Below are 6,000 nucleotides of genomic sequence, written 5' to 3' on the forward strand. Positions count from 1 at the left end.
AGTGAGAGAGACTGGGGGGCACAAGAGAAACTGTGGGGAGAGTGAAAGAGGCTGGGGCGTGAGAGGGGCTGGAGGAGTGAGAGGCTGGATGAGACAGAAATGCTGGGGGAGAGTAAAATAGGCTGGGGGGAGATTGAGGATGCGACGAGAGTGAGAGCGTCTGGAGGAGAGTGTGACAGACTGGGGGAGAGTGAAATAGGGCAGGGGGCGAGTGAGAGACTTGGGGATGAGGGACCGGCTGGGAAGGGGTTTGAGAGAGCCTGGGGGAAGTGAGATAGGCTCGGAAATGAGATTGGATGGGGGAGAAATAGAGAGGCTGTGAGTGAGGGAGAGGCTAGGGTGAGTGAGAGAGGCTAGGACGAGGGAGAGAGGCTGGAGGAAGCGAGGGAGACTGGGTGAGTGTGTGAGTCTGGGGGAAGGGTAAGTGAGGCTTGGGGGCAGAGAGAGAGGCTGGGGAAAGAGAGAGAGACTGGGGGGAATGCGAGAAGCTGGGAGGAGAGGGAGAATCTGCGCGGAGTGAGAGAGACTGGGGGAGTGAAAGGGGCTGGGGGAGATTGAGAGAGGCATGGGGACGAATGAGAGGGGTTGGGGGAGAGAGAGAGAGGCGGGGACGAGAGAGAGGCTGGGGGGAGAGTGAGAGAGGCTGGGCGTGTGAGAGAGGCTGGGGGAGTCAGAGAAGTTGGAGGGGAGAGAGAGACTGGGGGACAGTGAGAAACTGCGGAGGAGGGCGAGAGAGAGGATGGGAGGAGAGAGAGAGATTGCGGGGGAGAGAAACAGACTGGGGGGAGAGAGAGAAGCTGGGAGGAGAGTAAGAGAGGCTGGAGGAGAGTGAGAGACTGGGTGGTGAGAGAAAGGTTGGGGAGGTAAGTGAGAGAGGCTGGGGGAAGTGAGAGAGTCTGGGTGATTGTGAGAGGCTGGGAGGAGAATGGGAGAATTTTGTGGGAGAGAGAGACTGGGGACATTGAGAGTGACAGGGTGAGAGTGAGAGCGGCTGAAGGCTGTGAGAGAGGTTGGGGAAGAGTGAGTTAGGCTGGGGGAAGAGTGAGAAATGCTTGGGGAGAGTGAGAGGCTGGGGCGTGTGAGAGAGGCGGGGCGAAAGAGAGAGGGGCTGGGAGTGAGGGGGAGGCTGAGGAGAGTGAGAGAGGCTGGAGTGAGTGAGAGATTGTAGGAAGAGTGAGAAAGACTATAGGAATGTGAAAGGCTTGGGGGAGATTCAGAGAAGCTGGGGGGAGAGTGAGAGAAATTGGGGGGAGAGAGAGGCTGGGGCGAGTTCGAAAGGATGGGATGAGTAAGAGAGGCTGGTGGAATCGTGGAGAGGCTGGGGGATAGTGATCGAGACTGGGGGGAGTGAGAGAGAGTGGAAGGAGAGTAAGACATACTGGTGGGAGTGACAGAAGCTGGGGGAGAGGGAGAGGCTCGGGGGAGTGAGAGAGGCTAGGGAGAGGTTGAGAGGCTGGAGGGCGTGAGAGAGTCTTTGGAGAGTTTGCGGCTGGTGGAAGAGTAATTGAGTCTATGGGGGAGAGGGAGAGGCTGTGGGGAGAGAGAAAAACTGTGGGGAGTGAGAGAGGCAGGAGGGGAAAGGGAGATGCTGGGGTGAGTGAGAGAGAGTGGAGGGAGTGAAAGGGGCTGGAGGAGATTGAGAGAGGCATGGGGGACGAGTGTAGCGGCTTGGGGAGAGGGATAGACAGGCTGGGGGACAGTGAGAGACTGGGGGGAGAGAGCGAGAGGATGGGAGAAGAGTGATAGATTGCGGGGAGAGAGGCTGAGAGAAAGTGAAATAGGCTGGTGTGAGAGAGAGAAGCTGGGAGGAGAGTAAGAGAGGCTGGAGGCGAATGAGAGAGACTGGGGATGAGTGAGAGTGGCCGGGGGATAGTGAGAGACTGGGGGGAGAGAGATATGTTGGGGAGGTGAGTGAGAGAGGCTGGAGTAAGCGAGACAGTGTGGGGATTGTTAGAGGCTGGGGTGGGGGTGAGACAGGCTGGAGGGCGAGAGAGTGGCTGGGGGGAGAGTGAGAGAGGCTGAGCATGTGCGAGAGGCTGGGGGAGTCAGAGAGGTTGGAGGGGAGAGAAAGGCTGGGTGACAGTGAGAGAATGGGCAGGGGGTAGAGAAAGAGGATGGGAGGAGAGTGAAAGATTGCGGGGGAGAGAGTCTGAAGCAGAATGAAACATGCTGGGAGGAGAGAAAAAAGCTTGGAGGAGCGTAAGAGAGGCTGGAGGAGAGTGAGAGAGACTGGTGAAGAGTGAAAGAGGCCGGGGGGAGAATGAGAGACTGGCGGGAGAGAGAAAGGTTCTGGAGGTGAGTAAGAGAGGCTGGAGTAAGGGAGAGGGGGAGAATGAGAGGCTGGGGGGAGTGTGAGAGAGGCTGGCAGGAGAGTGGGAGAATTTGGTGGGAGAGAAAGACTAGGGAGATTGAGAGAGGCAGGGTGAAGCTGAGAGCGGCTGGGGGGTGTGAGAAAGGTTGGTGGAAGAGTGAGTTAGGCTGGGTGAAGATTGAGAAATGCTGGTGGAGAGTGAGAGGCTGGTACGAGTGAGAGAGGCGGGACGAGAGAGAGAGAGACTGGGAGAGAGGGAGAGGCCGAGGATAGTGAGAGAGGCTGGAGGGAGTGAGAGAGGCTGAGGAGATTAAGTGAGTCTTGGGGAAGAGTGAGACATGCTGAAGGAGAGTGAGAGAGGATGGGGGAGTGCGAGAGAGGCTGGAGGAAAGTGACAGATTTTACGGACAGTGAGAAAGGCTATGGGAATGTGAGAGGCTTGGGGTGAGTCAGAGAGGCTGGGGGGAGAGTGAGAGAAATTGGGGGAGAGAGAGAGGCTGGGGCGAGTGAGAAAGGATGGGGTAGAATGAGAGAGGCTGGTGGAGTGGGAGAGAGGCTGTGCGGGGCGGGGGGAGAGTGATAGGCTGGGGGGAGTGAAAGTGGCTGGAGGGGTTGGAGAGAAACTGGTGTAGCGTGAGCACGGTTGGTGGATAGTGATAGAGACAGGGGGGAGAGTGAGAGAGACTGGAAGGAGGGTGAGATAAACTGGTGGGAGTGACAGAGGCTGGGGGAGAGTGAGAGGCGAGAGGGAGTGAGAGAGGCTGGGGCGAGTGAGAGGCTGGAAGGAGAGTGAGAGAGGCTGGAGGAGAGTGAGAGAGTCCGGGGAAGAGCGAGAGAGGTTGGGGAGAGACTGAGAGATTGGGCGGGGAGAGAGCGGCTGGGAAGGAGGTTTAGAGAGGCTGGCGGAAGTGAGAGAGGCTGGGTGAGTGTGACAGGATGGGGGAGGGTAAGAGAGGCTGGGGGAAGAGCGAGAAATGCTGGGGGTGGAAGAGCGGCTTGTGGTAGTGTGAGTGAGGCTGGGGCGAGAGAGAGGCTGGGGGTGAGTGAGAGAGGCTGAGGGTAAGAGTGTGAGAGGCGGGGGAGAGTGAGTGTGGCTGTGCGGAGAATTAGAGAGATAGGGGCGAGAGACATCGGCTGGGGAGAATGACAGAGGCTGGGGGACAGTGAGAGGCTGGGAGAATGAGGGAGACTGGGGATTGACAGAGAGGCTGGGGACAGTGCGAGAGTCTGGTGAGCCTGAGAGAGGCTGAGGGGCGAGAGAGGCTGGGGGAGCGTGAGAGAGACTGGAGGGAGTGAGAGAGGCTGGAGGGAGAGGGAGAGGCTAAGGGGAGTGAGAGTGGCTGGGGTGAGTGAAATTGGCTGCGGGAGAGTGACCAAGACTGGGGAATTGAGAGAGGCTGGGGGAGACTGAGAGAGGCTTGAATAGAGTGAGAGAGACTGGGTAAGAGTGAGAGAGACCGGGGCGAGAGTGAGAGACTGGGGGTGAGAGAGAAGCTGGGGAAAGTAAGAGAGGCTGGGAGAGTGGGAGACGCTGCAGGCAGAGTGAGAGATGCTGGGTGGAGAGTGGAAGATGTTGGGGGAGATTGAGAGAGGATGGGGAGAGTGAAAGAGGCTAGGGGAGAGTGAGAGTGGCTGGGGGAAGAGTGTTAGAGGCTGGGGGAGAGTGAGAGAGCCTGGGTGGAGAATGAAGGAGATTGCGGGGAGAGTGAGAGGCTGGGGAGAGTGACAGAGGCCGGGCGAGAGCGAGAGACTGGGGGGAATGAGAGAGACGGGGGGATCGCCGGAGAGGCTGTGGGAGACTGAGAGAGGCTGGGGAGACAGAGAGAGGCTGAGGGGTGAGAGAGGCTGTGGAAGATTGAGAGAGACTAGAGGGTGTCAGAGTGGCTGGGGGCAGAGGGAAAGGCTAGGGGGAGTGAGAGAGGCTGGGGCGAGGGAGAGAGGCTGGAGGGAGTGAGAGAGACTGGGGGAGATGTGTGAGGCTGGGGGAAGAGAGTGAGAGATTGGGAGACGGGGAGAGAGGCTCAGGGAGAGTGAAAGAGGCTGGGGAAGACAGAGATGCTGGGAGGAGATTGAGAGAGGCTGGGGGGGAGAGAGAGAGACTGGGGAAGAGGGAGAGAGGACGGGGGGAGAGTGAGAGACTGGGGAGGGAAGTGAGAGAGGCTGGAGCAAGTGAAAGAATCTGGGGGAGTGTGAGAGGTTGGGGGAGTGTGAGAAAGGCTCGGAGGAGAGTGGGAGAGATTGTTGGGAGAGAGAGGCTGGGCGATTGAGAGAGACTAGGTGAGAGTGAGAGTGGCTGGGGGAGGGAGAGAGGCTGGGGGGAGAGTGAGTGAGGTTGCGGGAAGAGTGAGAAATGCTGGGGGTGAATGGGAGGCAGGGGCGAGTGAGAGGGGCGGAGCGAGAGTGAGAGGCTGGTGGCGAAGTAGAGGCTGAGTGGAGTGCGAGGGACTCGAGGGAGTTAGAGAAGCTGGGGGAGATTGAGTGAGTCTGCGGGAAGAGTGAGAAAAGCTGGAGGAGAGTGAGTGTGGATGGGGGAGTGTGAGAGATTTTGGTGAGAGTGGGAAATGCTGTGAGAATGTGACAGGTTTGTGTGAGTGTCATGAGGCTGGAAGAGAGTGAGAGAAATTGGGGAGAGAGCGAGGCTGGGGCGTGATAAAAGGATGGGGGAGAGTGAGAGGAGCCTTTGGAGTGGGAGAGAGGGTGGGGGGAGAATGATAGGCTGAGGGGAGTGGGAGAGTCTAGGGGGATTGAGTGAGGCTGGCGAAGCGTGAGAGGGGTTGGTGGATAGTGATAGAGATTGGAGGGATGAAGGGAGACTGGGAGGAGAGTGAGAGAGACTGGTGGGAGTGGCAGAGGTTGGGGGAGAGTGAGAGAGGCTGGGGGAGAGTGCGAGGCTGGGGGCAGAGTAATTGAGGCTGGGGGCAGAGGGTGAGGCTGGGAGGAGTGAGAGAGGCTGGGCGTGTGAGAGAGGCTGGGGGCCGAGGGAGAGATGCTGGGGGAAGAGAGAGAGGTTGGGGGAATTAGAGAGATTGGGGGATTGATAAAGAGGCAGGGGGAGACTGAGAAAAGCTTTGCTGCTGAGAAAGGCTGAGTGGAGAGACAGTCTTGATGAGAGTGAGGTAGACAGGAGGGAGTGAGAAAGGCTGGGGGAGTGAGAGGCTGGGGAAGAATGAGAATGGCTGGGAGACAGTTAAAGACTGGTGGAGAGAGAAAGAGAATGGGAAGAGAGTGAGAGATTAGAGGGCGGGGAGAGAGGCTTGGGATGGAAGTGAGAGAGGCTGGGGGAAGTGCGAGACTCTGGGAGAGGGTGAGAGGCTCCGGGGAGTGTGAGAGAGCTTGCGGGGAGAGTGGGAGAGATTGGTGGGAGGGAGAGGCAGGGGAGATTGAGAGAGGCTGGGTGAGTGTGAGAGCGACTGGGGGGAAAGAGAGAGGCTTGGGTAGAGAGTGAGTGAGACTGCGGGAAGAGTGAGAAAAGCTGGTGGAGAGTGAGAGGCTGAAGGTGAGTGAGAGAGGCGAGGCGAAAGTGAGAGAGGCTGGGGGAGAGGGAGAGCTGAGTGGAGTGAGAGATGCTTGGGGGACTGAGAGCGGCTGGGGGCGTTGACTGTGTCTGGGTGAAGACTATGAGAGGAGGGAGGAGAGTCAGAGAGGATGGGGGAGTGTGCGAGAGGCTGGAGGAGAGTCAGAGAGTTTGG

The sequence above is a fragment of the Pristiophorus japonicus genome, unplaced genomic scaffold (genome assembly GCF_044704955.1).
Source record: "Pristiophorus japonicus isolate sPriJap1 unplaced genomic scaffold, sPriJap1.hap1 HAP1_SCAFFOLD_134, whole genome shotgun sequence".
Taxonomy (NCBI): domain Eukaryota; kingdom Metazoa; phylum Chordata; class Chondrichthyes; family Pristiophoridae; genus Pristiophorus; species Pristiophorus japonicus.